The 11,499-nt window shown below is 32.0% G+C and overlaps 1 protein-coding gene across 1 annotated transcript in view; it reads left to right on the top strand.

Annotated features, from left to right (window-relative positions):
• Positions 1 to 1,094: 1,094 nt before the first annotated feature.
• RGS21 (regulator of G protein signaling 21) overlaps positions 1,095 to 11,499 on the top strand; it is a 49,717-nt gene continuing 39,312 nt past the window's right edge. The window contains exon 1 of the mRNA XM_017891578.1: positions 1,095 to 1,207. The gene's annotated coding sequence lies outside the window, so the exon portion shown is untranslated. The remainder of the gene's footprint in view (positions 1,208 to 11,499) is intronic.

Genomic DNA, 11,499 nt, shown 5'->3' with positions numbered 1-11,499 from the left:
TATCACATTTCAAATACTACATACATAACATATATTTAACAGAGTTTAGTAAAATGTCAAATAAACTTAGTAAAACAATATATTTCTTCCTGCAATAATACTTAAATCATATTAATACATTTGAGATATGTGAGTAGTAAAGAGCTAATTATTTGCAATAAAACCCAAACGTCAAGAGCTAAAATGTGACAACCTATTGAAGTTTTTGATATGCCAGTGTTACAGCATAGAAAACAAATAATATTCAATAAATTAATCATTAATGCATCTAGATCATAAAATAGGATGGGCATTAAAGATGATCTCGCCGCAACAGCTGATGTTTCATTGATACAGGAAAGGCTCAAATAATCTGGACAGATGAAATGGTTGTATAATATTTTCCTCTTTCACCACTTCAAGTATATCTGTCCAATTTTAGGCCCATTCCTTTAAAAACAAGACCATAGTTTGATAATTTCCCTTCACTATTTGCCTGACTTGATAAAGATGTTGTTTATACATTAAAAGTTATGTCTTGAGTAGCTGAAATCATAAAATAATAGTATGTAGCTTTCAAGTATTTAAGTGTCTTCCAGATAAGCTTTGAATCATTGAATTAAAGGCTATAATCCAGGCAGATGTGAAACTAAAGACAAATTTCCTATGCAAACATATATACCATATGAAAGTCATGCAAATACTGCCTTCAGAAGAAAATAAAGGCTTGTTTATTTTGTCCCTCAAACTGAGCTACTTTATCAGAGTACAATTGCAAAGTAAAGATTTACATATTTTTGACTGAAAAAAATAATTTCCATACCACATGTATGTGACTTCACAATTTGAAGATTTTAGGACACTGACATGAATAGGTACCAGGTCATTAAAAAAAGAGACTCAGATAGTCGGAGTTACTGTTAAATTTATTATACATTTGATAGAAACACCACAGAAATTCTTCAAATTAAAACTAACTACAATCTAAATATCTTGATTATGGAATGGATTCAATGGTGTTTAGATATTAAACTTAACCTCAAAAATAATGTGGTTATATGAAGATTGTGTAGAAAAGAAAAATATATGGTAGGGAGTATGTTAATATAGAAAAATTACCACTTGAAAAACAATTCATCTGAAAGAAGCGCAGATTCTGTCATCTATCCTGTCAACAAAGAAGGAATCAAGGGAGCAAGGACAGTGATTTCCCCTGCATTGTATTTGTGTGAGTATAAAGAGATTTAAAGTTTATTATATAAATGAACTTGTTACAAAGATTAAATTGATGACATTTAGAGATAAAAATGCCAAATATTAGATCCTATTCATCAAACTGAGCGAGTTTGGAATCATAAAAAGAAAAAATTTTACTAGCTATTCATTTGGTAACATTTGCGCAAAATAATATATTATCACAGACTGTCAGAGAACTGACACTTTGCCAACTAGTCTGATTCAAATTTGTAAAAAAGATGAACAAAGGATATCAGACTCCAGAGGAGGGGAGAAAAAAAGACAAGACATAGGATTATAGAACCCATAGAATTTTACAGCTAGGAGAAATGTAAAAAAAATCTATCTCATACTTTCCTTATATCCTTTTAGAAAAGCAACTAGAACAAGTAATAATAACATCTTTCGCAAGGACACACAGTTAGCAGGTGGCCAATTACCATACCTGAAACTAATGAATTATATAAATAAAGAAAATGTAAGAAAGATGTTTTGTATACACAGCATACAAAACACATTAAATATAATATTACTATTTTATGTCTTTACTTATATATGATTCAATGACTTGAGTAGAACTTGATAGGATAAAAGCACTACTTCAACAATGTTTAAAGTTTTAAAGATATATTTCAGTTAGTACTTTCACTATTCTTCAAATTTAATTTTAAGATAATTTTGAAAATGCATCTTCATACCACCCTAAGTCCTATTAACTTATAACTGATAATAAGTTCTTTAAAATTAGTTTATATAATTTTAATTTGTAATTTCATAAAATTTATAGTCAAAATGTGCATTCACAACTCAAGATGAAATGGTATTACCTTGTTTTGACATTTACTACTACATGTATTATAGTATATGTATAACATATCAGTGGTTTGTACCATGCCCTAAAACTTATGACACCAAATGCTGGCAACCCTTTCTCCTGCTTTCTAAAATTATAGTCTAAAATATTAATAAATATTAATATATTCATCATACAATTAATTGCCTTTTTAAGAAATCAATATCCTGTTATTTTTAGACAATGTCAAAATATTGCATTTTCTAAAAAAACCTAGTCATTAAACTTAGAAATGTCAAGTACACCTGCGAATTTGTTAAGGGGACACTACAATTTTCTATTTGATTTGAAAATAAATCAAGCAGCCACAGCATTCTCGAAGTAACACTATTAATTACTTCTGCTAATTGCCTCTGAGCAATTGGGAAAGAAGTAAAGCAATCTCCTCTGGTTTGATTTGAAGGACATCACAGGCTCTCACCCCATCAGACTGCCTCTAACATTCCCCCTCCTTGGGGCTAGACTCTGTCCCTCCCAGAACGGCAAAATCTGTCAGAAGTTTTATACTGAGCTCAACTCTCTGTTCAGGCCCCTCTGCAATGTTGTCCTCACCCAAGATTTGTCTTCTAGCAGAAAAACAGGGAGAATGTCGTATCTAAAGGAGAAATTCCTAGGTCAGATATCATTTACTTCTTAATGTTGGCTTAGTCTGTCTTTACTGATGGGTTTTATCATTCAGGAGCCATTCTAGTACTTAAAATGATATTGATTAATCATCATACTCATCACTGTTCAAGCTTGGAGGAAAATAATATCTATTGAAAGAATAAAAAAACTTTTATTCAACAATTTTTTGAAAATAACATTTCCAAGAACTATCACTGATCCATGTCATTATTGCCATAAAACCAGCTGGTAATTTTACTTAGATAGAAATGAAAAATGGAAATAATTTTATGTAGTCATGATATCCATCTGCAAATCAATAAACAAAATGAAGGACAGAGTAAAATCTATTTTAAGAGTTCAAGAGTGGGTATGGTGGCTCATGCCTATAGTTCTAGCATTTGGGGAGGCTAGAATGAGAGGAATGCTTGAGGCTAGAAATTCAAGACCAGCCTAGGCAAATTACCAAGGTCCCCTCTCCACCCTGATCTCTATAAAAATAATTTAAAAATTAGCCTGGTGTGGTGTGGTGGTTCACACTTGTAATCCTAGCTACTTGGGAGGCTGAGGACAGAAGGGTCACTTGAGCACAGGAGTTCAAGGCTGCAGTGAGCTATGATTGCACCACTGCACTCCACACTGGGTGACAGAACAGAACCCTTTCTCTAAAAATCCAAAAAATAATCCAATAAGCTTTTAACATGAGAATTCCTTCCAAATTTTTTATATCAGTTGTTTCAAAATGTTTGTTTTCTAGGAAAATTAATCCTCCAATCAATGTGTGTGAGTGTGTGTGTATGTGTGTATATATGTATATATATACACACGCTTTTCTTCTGCTGCTGTAGATTACCCAAAAATAAGAAAACAAACAAGCAAATAAAAATTGGTATTTGGGAACAATTTTACATGCTCTTTGCTAAGGCTATGTATGCAATTTCCCAAAATGAGAGAAATACCTGAGTAATCAAGCAACCTTACCTCCATATTTTTTTAAAATAATACATTCATCGAAATGAGACACTGGTTAATTAAAAACCAAGAAGAGCTTTAAGGGATGACCAGTATTAAGTAAACTTCTGAATCTGCCAGTTATCAATTATGATTATTCAGGTTACTTTTCTGATTTTTTTGAGTCATTTTAGCTACTACATAAGGCACTTAAGTGGATAAAATTGATTTTTTGACATAAAACTTCTGCTACAATAGATGTTTAATAATTGATGCTTCTCTTTCCTCTATTTGCCTGCCATTAGACTGGTTCTAACCCTAGTGGTGCAATTCTGATAAGATTATTCAACCCTCCATACCTCTGCTTCTTCATCTAAAAATGGTGACAAAGGGGAGCTGAAGAGAGATACTCAACTGTGTTTTACCTGTGGTTGCTGGAAGTCGGAAGCCTTTGCGTAAAGGGAAAAGATGATGAGTCCACACAGTGAAGTATATTATAGCAATTAGAAGCAAAGGTCACACAGCAATATAGATAGATCTTTTTAAAACCACAATACCAGATGAAAGACGTTATGAAACAGAAGGGTAACAACACACACTGGGGCTTTCAGAGGATCGAGGGTGGGAGGAGGAAGAGGGTCAGGAAAAATAACTAATGCTTAATATCTGGGTGAAATAATCTGTTCAACACACGCCCATGACATAAGTTTACCTATCTAACAAACCTGCACTTGTACCACTGAAATTAAAATAAAAGTAAAAAAGAAGCAAAATGAAATATATCACACAATGACATTTGTTTAAATTAAAATATTTGCATAAAAATTGCAACACACATTTTACAAGAATATGTGCACAGAGATGTTCAACATCACAATGTGACATCGGAGGTTGAGAATCAGAGCACCTCATATAGTAGAAACTCAATAAATGCTAATCCTCTAGCACAGACCATGTAAAATGTAAAGGAACGTGTATGTGTATGTGTGAGGGTGTGTTGTAATAACCTCTCCAGAATTTCCTGGTAAGAAAACACATTCAATCTAAAGTAGGGCTAAAGCTAAAGCTAAAACCTTGATTGAACATGACTTTTATGATTTACTATAGTATTAATTTAACTTCCTACATTAGTAGTTTCAGAAAAAAGAGAGAATAAGAAATAACATGAGAATAAACAAAGCAAATTTAGAATTAGGTAATGACTAAAACTATTTTTAAATTTTTTCAGCTTGGCTGACCTTAAATTAAACATTTGTACATTTCTATGTCTGGACAGCAATAACAAAAAAAGATTCCAAAGACTAATTATAATGCTTGAGGGTTTATAAAACTTTGACTCCCCATGTCATTTATAAACCTTGCAATTAGCATATTTTAAAGGATTGACTGTATAACAGGTAATATTATCATGACTCTATATTTTTAATTCATCCAATTAAATATCTACTTTGAATGTGAATTTTCAGTTTAATGAAGAAATATCCTAATATTTAAATTCTAAAGCTAAGACTTCATATCTTTAAAACATGTATATTAAAAGCTATTAATAAAATTAAGTCAATATTCATGACAAAATTACCCTTTTCTGTTAGATTTAGATTTCTATCCAACCCCAGTTTTTCTAATAAGCACTTCTTTAGAAACTGAAAGAATAATATACCTTGATTTTCCAGAAGAAATAAACTCTTTAAAACTGTCCATCAACTAATGAAACCACCAATTTAATTACTTTTCTCAATCTCGAGAATATAAAATGATCTAATTTGTAATTAGTGTTATGACAAGTGCCTAATAAACTTAAAATGATTTGACATTAGAGCTGAATTTTCATTGGAATTGGTGGAAAGTTTTATAACTTGGGGATTTTCTAATCCCCAGGCATATTGATGAAATCTAACTCTAATTTAAAATCATCCTGATCCTTGCTGTTTTCTGATTATAACTCTAGGTACCAAACACTACAAAAGTAAATAAATTAAAACGTATTGACACTTCATAAAAAGGAGCTAATTCTTATTGATTTTATTTTAATGCCATTTTTACTTTTATATGAATCATTTGTATATTAATATATAATATGAGCATAAGTTAAAAGATGTACCATATGGATGTACAATTAGTATAAATCAAATTATTTTCTCATGAACCTGAGATACTCACACTTTGATGTATTAAAAAGAGCCCTGATCTGAAGAGAACATGCTTTTGGAGTATGTTTTTATTTTCAATACTTGAAATAAATCTTCCATATTGAGTAGCTCCTTATATTAGAACTGAAAACTATGACCAAAAAATAAAAAACAGCTAAAACTACAAACACAAACCCACAATTTCCCCCAACACACACACACAGAGATTATAGCAAGTAAATCTTCTGCAAGTCTCATTTTAAAAGTAATTTGATGCAGATTTTCTTATAATATATTTGTAAACACACAATATGTTCCCAGGAAATTAAAAATGGAACAGCTAATCTAATATCCTGCCCCTTGCAGGGGACTGCAGCTGATAACTTCCAGGGAAATTGACAACTACCCAATCTTTCCCCTCAGGAATATACATGACTACACAAGAAAGGTATATTCAGTTCCTTTAGAACTTGAGATTTATTTGAATATAGAAGCATGACATTCAAATATCTAAAGTTCATTATAAATTTTGTATCTGCAGAATAAAAACCCTATCATGGAAAGGATCTATCTAATCAATCAAATTAATTGTTCCAAACCTCAGAATATTTTTTCAAACTCCCAGACCAACAGGCCCATCAAATGCCACAGGAAGGCTCTCTTAGGAAGAAATTTACAAATTCACAGTTCTAATCAATGGCACATATGCTTTCATTTACGTCCACAATTATTTTCCCATTTTGAGGTTGGACTCATGATTTTATCCATTTCTACGTAATCAATAAACATTCTCAAACATACTTACAACTGAAATGTTTGTTTCTAACAACCCCCTTAATTTGTATCTTCTAAATCAAGTCTCCTCATGGCATTACCTGGTTTCCCAAGTTCTTCCACTAATGCCAGACACCTCCAGGCAGGATCCCACGCTACAGCACACCACTCAAACACCCTGACACCATCTCCCCAAATTTCACTGCCTGTTGTCCTATTTGTTCACCCTTCTAAAAGGGTGTCTTAAACTGACTTACACTAAGATTCTAATAACTGCAAAAAGTTTTCTCTGTCAAAACCAGCATTATTTAAATTCCCTGATATTCTGGATTGGATTCTGAAGTAGAAAGAGGAAATCAGTGGGAAACCAGATGAAATCTGAATAAATTTCAGAGTTTAAATGTCAGTAATATACCACTGTTGATTTCTGTTTTTAAAAACCTGCCACGATAATGTAAAATATTAAGGGGGTGGAGGAAATGGAGGAAGCATCTATCTGGATTTTATATCATCTTTGCAACTTGTCTGTAAGACTAAAACTGTTCCAAAATAGTTTATTTAAAAAAATAAGTGTTGTGTTTTTAAAAGAGACTTCAGTGTATTGACACAAAGGATGAGGAAGATGGAAATTGCAGACACAGTGTTAGATTTGCAACAAGAGAAGTTTGAGATGAAGAAACTTTAGTCACTCCTCGTTTTACCCCAGAAACACAGTTGCCTCTTTCTGCCTTTGCATAAAGTTTGGCTGTGAAGGAAATTCCATTTATTTGCATGGCATCTGCTCAGGCAACTACATAACCTCAGATTTGCTTTTCAGAGAGATGAATCCTGTTGCATTATGGAGTATGGCCTTTAGAAAGGAAAGAGAAGCTGCCAGATGAGCACTTAAGGCTCTGTTGCAGGAATGTTAGGCAAAAGTTGTGACAGACTACTGAAAGTAAAGAAAAACTGAAATGAATAAATCAGGAAATATGAAGAAAATATATAACATGAAGAAAATAGATAATGGCAAGAGTGAGGGAAGAATAAAAAATGACTCCCAGATTTGCCTGTGTCACTGAGTAGATGATTGAAAAATGACTGGTAAAAAAAGTTTTAGAAGGAGATATGTGGATAGAGGGCAAAGATGGTGAGCATATAGATGCTTAGACACTTATGGAGATTTTAAGTGGCAATGGAAATGATAAGAAGCTCAGAAGAAGGGTTGAACTGCAGGTGAAGACTGGACAACCATCAGCCTGAAAGTGATGTGGATAATTTTCCTGAAATAATTCAAAAAGTTATTAAGATGATCTAAGTAGAATGCATAGGTTCAGAAAAGACAAAAAACTGAAGTTCCAAGTCATATAAATGCACAGCCCAGAGATTATAAATCAGGCTATTCCTTAGACAGGTTCAAGTATTATGCTAAGAAATGTATTCAAAAAACTTGTTTGTAAGGAAAAAAAAAACTGTTAAAAAAACGAATTTTGCCTTATGTAAATGCTTACATCATGTTTCATTGTTCATCCCTAAGAAATACCACAGTTAATAAAGAAGAGCAAATAAATAGATAGATAGAAATAATACACATGTAATCGTTATTAACTGTTTCCACAGACACGTTTATTTCTCTACAGTCATAACTTCATAAAAACAGCATAAAGAGTTCTCTTTAATATTAAAGGATCAATGGGTCTTGTTACTAACAATATCTTTAGTTATATTTTGGTTGAAATTACGTTAATGAAGCTCTAGAATGACCAATTCTACAAGATATTTAAACAATTTTCTCATTAGGAGAATTTTCACTTCAGTTTGAATACTGATTTACATTTACATATAAATTTTCCTTGTTTAGATTTTTCTATTGAAAGAGATCTGTTTCACAGCAAGATAAGGCATTGGCAGTTGAACTTAACAACAATTTCATATAGCAGTAGTTGTAGAATTGAGCTGAGTATCAAGAACACGACTTCTTGTTCCCTTAGGAATAGTATTTTATTTCAATGTGAATTTCACATTGGAAAAAAATGAAATAAAGATTATGTTGCACTTGGAAATCTGCACATAAAACACCAAAAGTATTCACAGAGGAATGTGTGTATGATACACGCACACACACAGGCACATAATTCTAAAATTTTGGCATTAAAAAATCTCCATCCATAGAAAAAAATACATTTGCTTTATTCATATTTATTAAACACCACTTATCCTTTCTAACTTCTATGTTAAAAAATTTTACATTGAATCCATCAAAGGCAAGCCCACAAAGTCCATTCCAGGCTAACAAATTTCTTAGTTACATGGTAATCATTCAGAAGCTTAATTGAAAAATAGGAAATTGGTGAGTCTAAGAGAAGGTAGGAATGGTGATACTCTTTAAGCTATAAAAATCCATTTGGTGATAACATAGTTAAATCTTGGCCTCTTCTCTTGGTTTTTAGTTTCCACTATCCTTGGGAATGAGGATGATCTGTCTTGAATATCTCATTTTAGTTTTGTTTTTCAACTTTTATTTTACGTTATTACATTATGCTGGGATTTGGTGTACAAATGATTTCATCACTCAGGTAGTGAGCATAGTACCCAATAGGTAGTGCCTATTTTTCCCATCTTTGTGTCCACATGGACACAATGTTTAGCTCCCACTTATAACTAAGAACAGGAGGCATTTAGCTTTCTGTCTCTGAATTAATTTGCTTAGGATAATGACCTCCAGCTGCATCCACGTTGCTGCAAAGGACATGATTTGGTTTTTGTTTTATAGCTGTGGAGTTTTCTATGGTATATATGAAGCACATTATGTTTACCCAGTTGATGGGCGTCTTGGCTGAGTACACATCTTTACTATTGTGAATAGTACCACGGTGAACATATGGGTGCATATTTCTTTTTGGTAGAACAATATATATGCCTTTGGGTAAATATCTAGTCATGGGATGGGTCAAATGGTAGTTCTGTTTTAAGTTCTTTGAGAAATCTCCAAACTGCATGGCACAGAAGCTGAACTAATTTACATTCCCACCATGTATAAGTGTTCCTTCTTCTCTGTCACTTTGTCAACATCTGTTACTTTTTGACTTTTTAATAATAGCCATTCTGACCAGTGTGAGATGGCATCTCATAGCGGTTTGATTTGCATTTCTCTAATGATTAGTGATGTTGAGCATTTTTTATATGCTTGTTGACTGCATGTTTTCTTTTGAGAAGTCTCTGCTCATGTCCTTTGCCAAATTTGTAATGGCATTTTTTTTTCTTGTTGAATTATTTAAGTTCCTTATAAATTCTGGGCATTAGACCTTTGTCAGATGCAGTTTGTGAGTTTTTCTAATTTTAAATTGTCTTGTGATACTAACAAGAATTTTTATTTGATTAACTGGAGACAGATCCTTCAGAAAGAATATGGATCTCTATATGTTACCTTGCAAAACAGAAGTTGTATTCTATAGGAATTATTTTAATTATTCACATTATTAAGATAAAATATGGCTCTTCTATGACTCATATGATACATGAAAGCTATGGATCCTGCAAATATTACAACTTAAGTATAAGGAATATGCAGGGACTGTTGTCTCTAAGGACTAACAAATCTAGGTAACCTTTGTGGTACTAGATTTGTGAAAAAGTTTGACATAACTTTAAAATAATGATGTTTCTTTTGATGTTATACCACTTAATTACATAGAAGTTATTTTAAAATACATTAAGCCATTGTCATATAAACAATGGTGTTGTATTCAGCGTTTCTGAACTGGATAGAGAAAGAAAGAAGCCAAATTACACTCTCTAAAAACAGCTAAACAAAGTGTGTTCAAATTTTAACTCTACAGCTTGCTAATTTTATGACTTAAGACAAATTGCACACCTAAAAAAATATGGTTAATAATATTTACCTCAAAGTTATTTTAACAACTTTGAATGACATAAGAAAATAATTTTATAAACTTAAAAGTACTTACATGTGTACTCATTATGTTTGTCATATTGCCTAATCAACATAAAAGCCAAGAAAGTTGTCTTTATTCTGATGAGTAAAATTCAAGAAATTGAATATGCAGAGTGAAATACAATTTTCTCAGTTTTAGAGTACAAAAATGCACACAATGATAGAGTCCTGTCAAAATAAAAAATATTTTATATGCAATATGTATTAACTCAGTTTGTATTCACAATATACACAACTGTTTTCAAACATACTATTCTTCCGAAACTTTGGAAGTAGTATCTTCATGTGCCTTAAATGATAGTACAAGGATATAAATTGTACTAACCACCTGTTCATAGCAGGTAAACAATGCCAATAAATTAATGTACAGATCTGCATAATTCTAATATTAGAGACAGTGAACTCAAAAGAGCTCTCCAAAAAGTTCTAATATACACAGGTTCTAGGGCTCTTTTATCCTGTTTTAGAGTATTGTCAAGGATAGTAGACGAATCAGCTTTATGTTCTAATAAAATGATTTTTCAATGAGTCTCAGAGAAGGCAGCCATTTCCTTCAAAAATAATAATAGAATGTCTAGAAGCACATAAACTCTTTCAATGCACATCGAATAACAGAGAACTTGTTAAACATTTAACTGACCTAAGAAGTTATACGAATTACCCAAACAGCATGTGATCTTAATAAAGAGGTGGATATGGGTGTTACCGAGTGGCAAAGAGCAATGAGGAAGAAGAAAATAAATGCAGTATAAAATGTGCAGAGTTCAGGACAATGATAATAGCCTCTGAAAAGCATCAGAAAAGAAGTGACAACAAAATATTCTACCAACAAGCAGATTATAAAATACGCAAATCATACAAGAAATCCAGAAAGTAAAAAACTAGTAATAATGCTAAATCCCAAAAGTCTATAAGATTTAAAATTATTACATTTTAATAAGCATTTATTTTATTATTTATTTATTTACTTATTTTTTATTTTATATTTTTTTTGAGACGGAGTCTGGCTCTGTCGCCCAGGCTGGAGTGCAGTGGCC

This window comes from Rhinopithecus bieti, unplaced genomic scaffold (genome assembly GCF_001698545.2).
Source record: "Rhinopithecus bieti isolate Rb0 unplaced genomic scaffold, ASM169854v2 scaffold_20206, whole genome shotgun sequence".
NCBI classification, from domain to species: domain Eukaryota; kingdom Metazoa; phylum Chordata; class Mammalia; order Primates; family Cercopithecidae; genus Rhinopithecus; species Rhinopithecus bieti.
Note: the sequence above shows the minus strand (reverse complement) of the source record. Positions and strands in the feature narration are given on the sequence as shown.